Here is a 12,456-nt window from a genome sequence, read left to right on the forward strand (position 1 = left end):
AGGTGAGGAGCGATTGGGCGTACAATACGGAAACTTATCTTCCGAGCCTTTCATTGGTTCCTGTTGTAACAGGTTTTTCAGGTTTAGTCAGGATTATGAAACCCTCCAAACCCACGCGTTCCAAAAAAAAACTGCCCACACCACTTTATGAATGGAAGGATGCTCCGATTGGTGGAACAATAATCTATCCACCCGCCTCCCGGAGAGTTTTGGGAAAGACGTCATTCGATTACGAAATCAGTTCGCACCCTTCTAAACATGACTCATTCACCCATTTTAAGCACCCTGGTACCATTATATTGACAATTACAACAAGTGATGGGACACACCACACTGATAAACGCTTATATGCGCCCTAAAACAGAACAAACACATGCGCCCGTTTTTTTTTGCTTACATTTTATGAGCACAAGAGCACCTGTCCCCCCAAAAAACTACAAACCCCATATGGCCATTTAATTCTATTCTCACGATTCGCGAGACCGTTTACCTTAGTCAGAGAAGACGAAACGAAGCGAGATTGTTTACTCCATCCAAAATCTGTACACGAAAATAAGACCACGAAGTGAGGAACATTTGTATGGAGGTCAATGAGAGAGTGCCGAATTTGGTCAACAAACAATATATCTGCTAATTTGCTGCATGAGGCTTATTTGATTGAATATACGTTTTGTAATTGTCAGGTTGTTATGAATGCACTGATATAAGTGGACACGCGTGGCATTTCGGCAACTTTGGGGAAAGCCTTTATATCGGAGTAGTACCTGTTGTTCACAAGCGATATCTGCCCTCTCAATGGATAGAATAGTCTCACATGATCTCGCCTCCAGCTTGCCTTCCATCTTTCAGGACATGTATCTCCATTGTTAGTGCGGTCACTCGATTATCTTGTCAATATAATAGAAATTCTTTGCCATGGTACATTTCCCAAACACGGAAGAGATGGGAGGCTGTGTGATTAACGGGGTGAAAAAAGTGTTTCCCCTTACATAAACACAGAGACAGTCAGTGGATGTCTTAACACTTTATTCCATCGCACTGTACATTTGTGAACCACACGACTCGAACAGGACTGTTGAGAGAATGTGCGTCTCCTTGGCGGGATGTCACGACTCGGGAGAGTTGGGCATTTTTTATGTAATCCAGACAGAAAGTCTCACAACAGTGTAGCCTAGGCTGCTTTTGTCTTCAAGACCCCCCCCCCCCCACACACACACACTATCGCCATACTAGCTGTATGCGTACACCGTAATGTAACTAAACATAAAGTATGGACCAACCAGAACTGCCTGAGTATAACTGACAGGTGTAGTGTACTCATCAAAATGTGCTTGTTGGAAAAATCAATTGACTTGTAGAAATCGTCATGTCGTCATTTGCATTCTTTGACAGGAGTGAATATACCCGGAGGCTTGTGGAGCCGATGGGATTGGGCCGATGGGATTGGGTGAACTGGCTTTTCAGAAGTTTACAACGAAATCCCTTTTGTAGCCTATCTGACATATCACCAAACATATATTTTTTACATGCATATCTCTTAACATGACAGGCTATTAATCCAAAATTAATAGTTCATTAAAACGTAGCCTATTCTTTTCATCCTGCTTAGATGACCAGGCGTATGAATAGGATGTAATTTAACGTGGCCAACTACAGTGTTATCTTATAAAGGTCCTTCAGAATTCATCTATAAATGAAAGACAGCAAAGAGCCAAATAAACACACCAAGCATGTATTTTGACAGGATCTTTCAGCATTTGAGATTTTATGAAGAGACGTTCTAAAAGCATCAAATTAATACAGCAATTCCATGTGTACATATTAGGATCTAAATACATGGATATATTCAGCACATTTCATACGTTACGTCCATCTGTACGAGTTGCACCTGTAGTTGTTCACATTGCTCTCAGATCCCACCACGAACATCTGAAAAACAGTCATCCAAAGTAATACTTAATGACACCGCAGCCAAAAATAGAGGATTTAAAAATAAATAAATAAAAATAGAAGTGAAATCAACAATTCATCACCCCATTCACACACGCATATTCTGAATTATTTAAAACAGCAACAACCTCAATGCTGAAAATATGCGACAGCTTCTCAATCTCCAGCAAAGAAGTATACATATTTACCCAGCTATAACACAACATAACTCACAGCTGTCATTATCAGCCATGATTTCAAATATGACAATTTGTAAATCAAATAAAAACAGCAGCAAATTGTAAAGATTCTTCACGACTGTGGAGCTTCTCTAAACAACCGACAGCTTCTTTTGGTACAATTTTATACTGCAAAAAAAAACATACTCTCTTTTGGAGAACATGTTGGCAACATGTCATTTTTCAATGGATCATCACGTCCGAAATTAGAGACAAGCATGTATTCACACATGCCTATATGCAAACACATACATCGATTATACATCAACAGAAAGTGTTCCCAGTAACACATACAACATATGGAAGTTACTGAAATTGCAATATCTCCTTTGAGGGGAAATATAAACAAAAGAGTATTGTGCAGTTGGAATGGGACAAACTCATTCAGAATTATAGAAAATATATGGACTCTCATCATGACAATATTCTGAAACTCCTGGGTGTTGCATACATTTCCACTGAAACACACAGCCACTCCCCTAGTATCGATACATTCAAGTGTGCCCATAGCCCATCCACATAATTGCTGACGAGGTGCCTGACAATGAAAACTAGGCTGCAACTTTCCCTCATTTATGTCCAGTGCATATAACTTTGCACCCATTTTTTTTTTTAAATCACATGTGCATGTTTATCTCTGTTCTGCACTAAAAGTCCACATTTGACATTTGTTGTATGCCAATTAATAATTTCCTTGATGTGTATGTGTTTAAAATGGCTTCCAACCGTCATACGAAGAGCGCTACATTTCAGCACCACCATTGGACAGCGAAACTCGTCAACAGTCCCCACCTCGGCCACTCACACGTTCCCAGACTTCGAAACGTTTCCTCGATATCAATGCAGTTGTTTATAAAAAAATTGTGTAACTTTTTTGGGGTTCCAAAGACCGGTATGCACAAAATATGCACAGGGCCTGCATTTTTTTCGAGCTCTTTACTGCTACCACGTGCTGCACGTGCTTTAAAATTCTATTTGAATTTACAGACCTGCACTTCAAGTATCGGATCAATTCTAACCTGGTCACACAATGAAACTGCCATGTTTAGGCTACCGAATTGCTCTAATATTTCACAACTTTTGAAACAGGCTTACAAAATATTAAAGTGGTAGTTGTACACCATCCTTTGTGTTGGGGTAATGAACAAAAGACTGGTGTCCTGACAAACGTCTGCAACATCTGTCACAGTACCACACACGCAGGGTTTTCAAATAGGCTACCACAAAACCGCCTGCTCCTTCACAAACGAGTAAACCGCGTTCTAACTGAGAAGAATAGCAATACTCTACAGATCCCAAGCATAGTCTTCTTGCCATGTAGGTTGCTGTGTGTATCAATCATTTCAGTTCTAACTTTATCAAACACTTCTGAAACTAACAATCTACTGGGCACACACTGGTTGAATCAACGTTGTTTTCACGTCATTTCAATTAAATTAAGTGGAATAGACGTCTGTGCCAAGTGGGAAGCAATGCACTATTGTCATACTATTACTGCACAGAACAAATGGCATTTTATGTGAAATTAACGTATTTTTATTCTCTTAAAAATTACAGTATGGTGATAATACACACACACAGAGAATAATTTCAGTTCTAACTTTATAAAACAATCCTAAACAAACTAGCCATTTTCTATTGTTTTAGTTTTACTACATAATTAAAGTCAATCTGAAAAATTACAGTACAATGATCATATTTGTGTGGTCAAATCAAATCACTACACAAGGTCGTACATAAAAGCCACATGATTTTGCTAGCAAAAAAAAGTCTAACTGTCTATTGCTAAAATTGATTCCATTTCTTCAAATATTTTTCTAGCAAGATATTCATGCACACCCTTTTACAAGCACAGTCCCTTTCACAGACTCCTCTTACACACTGTCACACACACACTCTCTTCAAACACACACGCACCCTTTCACAGACTCCTCTTACACACTGTCACACACACACTCTCTTCAAACACACACGCACCATTTCACAGACTCCTCTTACACACTGTCACACACACACTCTCTTCAAACACACATGCACCCTTTCACAGACTCCTCTTACACAATGTATACTGTCACACACACACACACTCTTTTCAAACACACATGCACCCTTTCACAGGCTCCTCTTACACGCTATATACTGTCACACACACACACACTCTCTTCAAACACACACGTTGCCTTTCCAGACTCCTCTTACACACGGTATACTGTCACACACACACACTCCCTTTCACAGAATCCTCTTACACTCTGTATACTATCACACACACTCTCTTCAAACACGCATGCTCCCTTTCACAGACTCCTCTTACACACTGTATACTGTCACACACACACTCTCTTCAAACACACACACTCCCTTTCACAGACTCCTCTTACACACTGTATACTCGCACACACACACTCTTCAACCACACACACTCCCTTTCACAGACTCCTCTTTACACACTGTATACTGTCACACACACACTCTCTTCAAACACACACACTCCCTTTCACAGACTCCTCTTACACACTGTATACTGTCACACACACACTCTTCAAACACACACACACACTGTCTTCAAACACACACACTCCCTTTCACAGACTCCTCTTACACACTGTATACTGTCACACACACACACTCTTCAAACACACACACACTCTCTTCAAACACACACACACCCTTTCACAGACTCCTCTTACACACTGTATACTCTCACACACACACTCTTCAAACACACACACACACACACACACTTTTCTCTCACACTGAATATTATTTGAGAGTTCAAAGGACATTTGTGTATTCCAGTAATCAAATCATAAATTATCTGCATCAAAATTGACTTCCTAATATGTGCTGGACATAGCCTATATATTAATAGCCTAATATACACTACCAGTCAAAAGTATGGACACACGTACTCATTGAAGGGTTTTCTTTATTTTTACTATTTTCCACATTGTAGAATAATAGTGAAGATGTGAAAACTATGAAATAACACAAATGGAATCATGCAATAACCAAAAAAGTGTTAAACAAATCTAAATATATTTAATATTTTAGATTCTTCAAAGAAGCCACCATTTGCCTTGATGACAGCTTTGCATACTCTTGGCATTCTCTCAACCAGCTTCACCTGGAATGTTTTTCCAACAGTTCTTGAAATTTTCCGCATTGACTGACCTTCATGTCCTAAAGTAACGATGGACTGTCGTTTCTCTTTGCTTATTTGAGCTGTTCTTGCCATAATATGGACTTGGTCTTTTACCAAATAGGGCTATCTTCTGTATACCACCCCTACCTTGTCACAACACAACTGATTGGCTCAAACACATTAAGAAGGAAAGAAATTCCACTTTTAACAAGGCACACCTGTTCATTGAAATGCATTCCAGGTGACTACCTCATGAATCTGGTTGAGAGAATGCAAGGAGTGTGCAACGCTGTCATCAAGGGTGGGTACTTTGAAGAATCTCAAATATAACATATATTTTTAATCATTTAACACTTTTTTGGTTACTACATGATTCCATATGTGTTATTTCATAGCTTTGATGTCTTCACTATTATTCTACAATGTATAAAATAGTCGAAATAAAGAAAAACCCTTGAATGAGTAGGCGTGTCCAAGCGTTTGACTGGTACTGTATTTAAAAAAAAAAAGTATAATCATATGTCAAAAGACATATGGAGTTACAGCATTAACATTCGGAATGTTGTCTGTACGTTTACGGACAATCAAATTGTACAATTGTGTTTCATCCCGTGGTTATAGCATTGACAAGGGCCGTGTCCCAAACGGCCCCCTATTCCCTTTATTTGTGAACAACTTTTAACCAGAGCCCCACGGGATGTACACCGGGGATTTATTACCTGTGTTTTCCACTGTAGGGAGAGTGACAGGTGTGTATCTGATTTGGTCCAGGCTCATCGGAATGGCCAGTTGAAAAGGACACACACACACACACACACACACTTCTCCTGTAACGCAAACAAACATACATTTTGTATTTCAGCCCCTCCAGGATACCGAGGCTGTCTGACAAAATGGATGTCGCTAGAATAACGTGTTGTGTCCTCCGTTTCTTTCCGCCTCTCACCGGAAGACAAAACAGATCAACAGCCATTTACCCGCAGTAAAGCCATGCATCTTTTCCAGCACACTCACGGCGTCTCTCCCTTTCACACACTTCATAAACCTTGTATACACACTCCTCTTACACACACACACACACACAATTGTCTTGAAATGTTGGAGTAAAAAAAAAAAGTCCACCTCAACAACAGCAATATAAGCATCCAATTGCTAGTCCTAATAGATATTTCATGTGTGCTAAAAAAAAAAACTTTTTTTCCCCCTCTCACATCAAATGAACAATGGGATACTTCACAAATGGGATAGGAAGCTTGACGACTCTTCATTATTTTTTTCCTGTTCTAAGAATGCTTTCTGTTATAACCTCTTTACCAAACTTGATATGTTTTAGAGGGACATGGAGGACAAGAGCTTTAAATCAATTAACAATTCACTATAGCTACCTACTGTAATACAGTATTTGGACGAATTTGTGCATTTTCTGTTAAGAACATACATGATGTATAGTTGTACATGTGTGGCTTCATATCTGGACTTACAGTAACTTATATCTGTACTTGCAGTAACTTATATCTGGACTTGCAGTAACTTACACAGTGCCTTGCGAAAGTCTTCGGCCCCCTTGAACTTTGCGACCTTTTGCCACATTTCAGGCTTCAAACATAAAGATATAAAACTGTATTTTTTTGTGAAGAATCAACAACAAGTGGGACACAATCATGAAGTGGAACGACATTTATTGGATATTTCAAACTTCTTTAACAAATCAAAAACTGAAAAATTGGGCGTGCAAAATTATTCAGCCCCCTTAAGTTAATACTTTGTAGCGCCACCTTTTGCTGTGATTACAGCTGTAAGTCGCTTGGGGTATGTCTCTATCAGTTTTGCACATCGAGAGACTGAAATTTTTTCCCATTCCTCCTTGCAAAACAGCTCAAGCTCAGTGAGGTTGGATGGAGAGCATTTGTGAACAGCAGTTTTCAGTTCTTTCCACAGACACCTGGATATGTTTATTTTTGAACCATTCCATTGTAGATTTTGCTTTATGCTTTGGATCATTGTCTTGTTGGAAGACAAATCTCCGCCCCAGTCTCAGGTCTTTTGCAGACTCCATCATTCTTCCAGAATGGTCCTGTATTTGGCTCCATCCATCTTCCCATCAATTTTAACCATCTTCCCTGTCCCTGCTGAAGAAAAGCAGGCCCAAACCATGATGCTGCCACCACCATGTTTGACAGTGGGGATGGTGTGTTCAGGGTGATGAGCTGTGTTGCTTTTACGCCAAACATAACGTTTTGCATTGTTGCCAAAAAGTTCAATTTTGGTTTCATCTGACCAGAGCACCTTCTTCCACATGTTTGGTGTGTCTCCCAGGTGGCTTGTGGCAAACTTTAAACTACACTTTTTATGGATATCTTTAAGAAATGGCTTTCTTCTTGCCACTCTTCCATAAAGGCCAGATTTGTGCAATATACGACTGATTGTTGTCCTATGGACAGAGTCTCCCACCTCAGTTGTAGATCTCTGCAGTTCATCCAGAGTAATCATGGGCCTCTTGGCATCTCTGATCCGTCTTCTCCTTGTATGAGCTGAAAGTTTAGAGGGACGGCCAGGTCTTGGTAGATTTGCAGTGGTCTGATACTCCTTCCATTTCAACATTATCGCTTGCACAGTGCTCCTTGGGAAATCTTTTTGTATCCAAATCCGGCTTTAAACTTATTCACAACAGTATCTCGAACCTGCCTGGTGTGTTCCTTGTTCTTCATGATGCTCTCTGCACTTTTAACGGACCTCTGAGACTATCACAGTGCAGGTGCATTTATACGGAGACTTGATTACACACAGGTGGATTGTATTTATCATCATTAGTCATTTAGGTCAACATTGGATCATTCAGAGATCCTCACTGAACTTCTGGAGAGAGTTTGCTGCACTGAAAGTAAAGGGGCTGAATAATTTTGCACGCCCAATTTTTCAGTTTTTGATTTGTTAAAAAAGTTTGAAATATCCAATAAATGTCGTTCCACTTCATGATTGTGTCCCACTTGTTGTTGATTCTTCACAAAAAAATACCGTTTTATATATTTATGTTTGAAGCCTGAAATGTGGCAAAAGGTCGCAAAGTTCAAGGGGGCCGAATACTTTCGCAAGGCACTGTATCTGTACTTACAGTAACTTACATCTGTACTTACAGTAACTTATCAAACGAAGCATTTGAAATATAAACCGTTTTTCCCGACGTAAAGTCAGGACCACCACAATACATGCGTGATTTGCTTGTTCACACACAGCACCGTTTTATGAGAACTGGAGCAGCAGGAAATGACGGAACCTGATGGCAAAATGTCTGCACAATGGTAGAAATGTGCGTCGTACCGTCACGGGATGCTGTGTCCAAATCAAAAGGTGGCACATACACCTGTCTCCCTGGACCACATTAGAACCGTTATTTTAACCATGTTCCTTTTAGTCCGTTTCATCGCAATGCATGTTGGGAAAGATGCTCCTTTTTGCCATGTTTTATACCACCCTGGTTGACACCGACACACACCCAGCATATATGAAAGGTAAAAAAGGGAAGATTTTATCACATCAACTCGGTGATAAAAGAAACATTTACTGTTTATGTAAATATATAATGAAAGTTCACATATCATAAGAATCCCTTCCCTGTTTTTCAGGCGTATGCGTGCGTCACTTTCAGCACTAGGAAACACACACTCCACAATCATGAACACACTGATCCGTGCACTGACGACACCCCTGAGATGAATGCTCTCTGCCAGACCTGTGTGTGTGTGTGTGTGTGTGTGTGTGTGTGTATGAACCTCATTCTAACACCCTTCTACCCGTCTCTCCGTACAAACTGTCCTCTTCAGCATACACACTGAAACCATACTGTGTCACCCCACTCTCCAACCCTACCCCAAATCAGTCACCACCCTTACCATATATATATATATATATATATATATATATATATATATATATATATATATATATATATATAGAGAGAGAGAGAGAGAGAGAGAGAGAGAGGGTGGCGGTCGTTACCTACTTATACCCCCTCTCTGTAACTTTCGGGACTCTTCTCCTTCTATTCGATCCTCCGGCTACTTTCGTCCTTTTCTTCTCTCAGGACAGACACATCCCTCTGTGTCACCACTCCCCCCCCCCCCTTTGACGAAATCATGTATTTTACAAATCTCCTACGAAAACACAAGAGAAAAAGACAGAGGGCATAAGACTCTGCTCATAACAATGCGAGTAATGCACCTTTTTTTTTGTGGACAAATACAGTGCAAAGGACACACACACACACGTGTCAAAACAATCCAGACACAAGCGTGTGCCGTCTGGCCCTCCAAGCATTTTTTAACGTCTCCTATTTCAAGAAACTGATATACACACACAAGTTCCAGATTGGTGAACACTATTTCTCCTGAACCATTTGGGCATGACATGCTGTCTTAAAGCACTCTTCTGTGCCTTGACGTTACATTTCCAGTCAAAATACCCTGTGAAACGGAGATACTTTAGAGTAATGAGGATGGTTGCCTGAATTCAAGGAAAAACAGGAAAGTTACCAGGAAAGTAACAGGAAAGTTAGCAGAGTTTTGCAACCCTAGAAAGGCCGCACATGTGGTGCTGTGTCACACTCCGTTTGACATTACTTACAAGGAACTGTGTCATCGCCCCGAGCGGAGCACATGTTACATGGGGGTACAGTAATTAACGGAGCACCATTCTGTTCGTGTCCAGGTAGGGGGAGTGGTGCTCCTCTTCGGGGCAGGACTCTGACTGTGGATGTCACAGTCTTAACAGCCCCCAGACATCTCTGGACAGGCTGTTTACTGTTCCTGAATGTGTTGGCAAGATCGGCTTTGTTACTTCGGTGGGGAGGACACACACACACTCAAATGCATAAACACAAGCATACACACACACACAAACACACAAAATGGCTGCCATGTTCCATCAAGAAGGGTGCTGTTGAAAGGAGTCCCCATGCCACAATATAAGGTACAGTGAGGCTGGATAAAACGTTCTATATCAGCAAAATCATTGCTATTTGTTTCACTATACCAACAGCTTTAAAAAGGAATGCAGGCCAGTCCACGCACACACACTCATCACACACATACTCATCACGCACACACACTCATCACACACACACACACACATCACACACACACACACACTCATCACACACACCGTTCATTGAAATTGTTTACAGCTCCAATTTACCTTTGGCCTCCTAAAAAAATGTACGTCCCCTTTTGTTTTTAGTTTACAAGCTACTTTCCAGAAACAGTTTCCAGTCAGAATACCTGTCACTCATGTCTGTGTCTTTGTTAAAAAAAAAAAGTTTAAAAAAAAAACAACAACAGCAAATGTACTATTTCCCAGACTGAGATTAAGCCTATTCCTGGATAATTAAAAGCAAAAAATATTGTTAGAAGAAACGCCATTGATATCGTTTAGTCCAGGACTTGGCTTAATCTGTCCGGAAAACCGGCCCTAAGAGTTTGCATCTATACTGTTATCTTTTATATAAGGGAAAACAAAACTAACGGCGATCATTTGCTTCATTGGTAGTTTACCTTAGTCAAATATTTATCCTCCCCCACTGTAACTCTTCCCCAAGTCGTTGCTGCTGGAGAACGTGTTCGCAAACCTTCATCAACCCAGCATGAACTGTCAATCATTAGAATAGTTCAAAACCTTCTAGCGATCTGGTGCAGACCTACACAGTAACTATTTGAAAAGGTTCAAATACCTGAAAATCTGTGGGAAAGTTATATACAGTCGACATTGTAATTAAGAGAGTGCACTGTTGTGTTTAGTGTATATATTTATTTAACTAGGCAAGTCAGTTAAGAACAAATTCTTATTTTCAATGACGGCCTAGGAACAGTGGGTTAACTGCCTGTTCAGGGGCAGAATGACAGATTTGTACCTTTTCAGCTGGGGGGTTTGAACTTGCAACCTTCCGGTTACTAATCCAACGCTCTAACCACTAGGCTACCCTGCGTGTTTGTCCTTGTCTATGCTTGATTCTGTGTAAGAAGGCCACAATAACTAACCTCTAACTGCATACATCTACAGTACAACCAGAATCATATAAGTCAATGGTTCCACTTGAACGAGTTACAGGGATTTTGTAAAAGGGACGCAAACTCAAAATGACAATCCCGTGTTTTCGTGTGTGCACAGAGCCACAACCAAAATGTCCCCCGCACGGACAATAAAGTCATCTTATCTTTACAACCCGATTAACGAAAGTGGTTCAAATAGTTGAAAACCAGTAGAAAGCCAGCAGGCACAGCAATTACTAACAATGGATAAAATATAGAAACCCTTTTCAAAACGTGTAGACAAATACATGATTTGGAATGGTTAAAATTGTTCAAATAGATCCCAAGGAACTGTTTTTTATTTTTTATTTTAACAAACCTTCCTTCGCATCCAATTGTCTTTTCTTCCCTCGCCTCTCGGAATCTAAAATCTTCCCCAACTCATTTGTTTCTCCTTTCGCTTGCTTTTCCGTTGTGTTTTGCCCTCTCTATATTTGCCTCTATTCTCATCTCATTTATTTGCATCTCGTCGCACCTCTGTACATGCTGGTTTTGTAGAAACAGACGCTTTACTTGACGTTTGAACAAAACTACGTTGATCCGTTCGCTGTGGAATGGTAAGAGCATCGACATACTGCTTTGACACCACCTTCACAGACAGACACATACACTCACTCTAAAGGATGCATCTGTTGGGGTGTCATGCGTTCTGTACAGGCCTAATACACACACAGGATCCAGGAGCAAGTAAGACGACTTGTTTGGACAAGTGTACAAACCTGCCCAGTAAAAACGATTCTTCCTATGGCTGCAACAGAACTTGTCAAGCTCAATGAAACAGAAAGAGTAACATGTTTTCTTTGGTGGGCGAGAGAAAAGGTTAATGCAGTTTTTTTGGGAAAAGGACAGTTTGCTTTGTTAGCTTCAGCTATGGACTAATTGCAGGTTGAATAATGTTGTAATCTACAGTGTTTTGTACATGACTATTACTGCAACAATGTTGACCACATTTCTTTGTGTTATCATGCTGTATATACAGACTAGCAATAAAGAAATACACTCTTGATATTGGTTGAGCACAAAGATACAATGGAAACCAATTTCAACAACCACTACAATGGTT

Source organism: Oncorhynchus clarkii, chromosome 2 (assembly GCF_045791955.1).
Source record: "Oncorhynchus clarkii lewisi isolate Uvic-CL-2024 chromosome 2, UVic_Ocla_1.0, whole genome shotgun sequence".
Taxonomy (NCBI): Eukaryota; Metazoa; Chordata; class Actinopteri; order Salmoniformes; family Salmonidae; genus Oncorhynchus; species Oncorhynchus clarkii.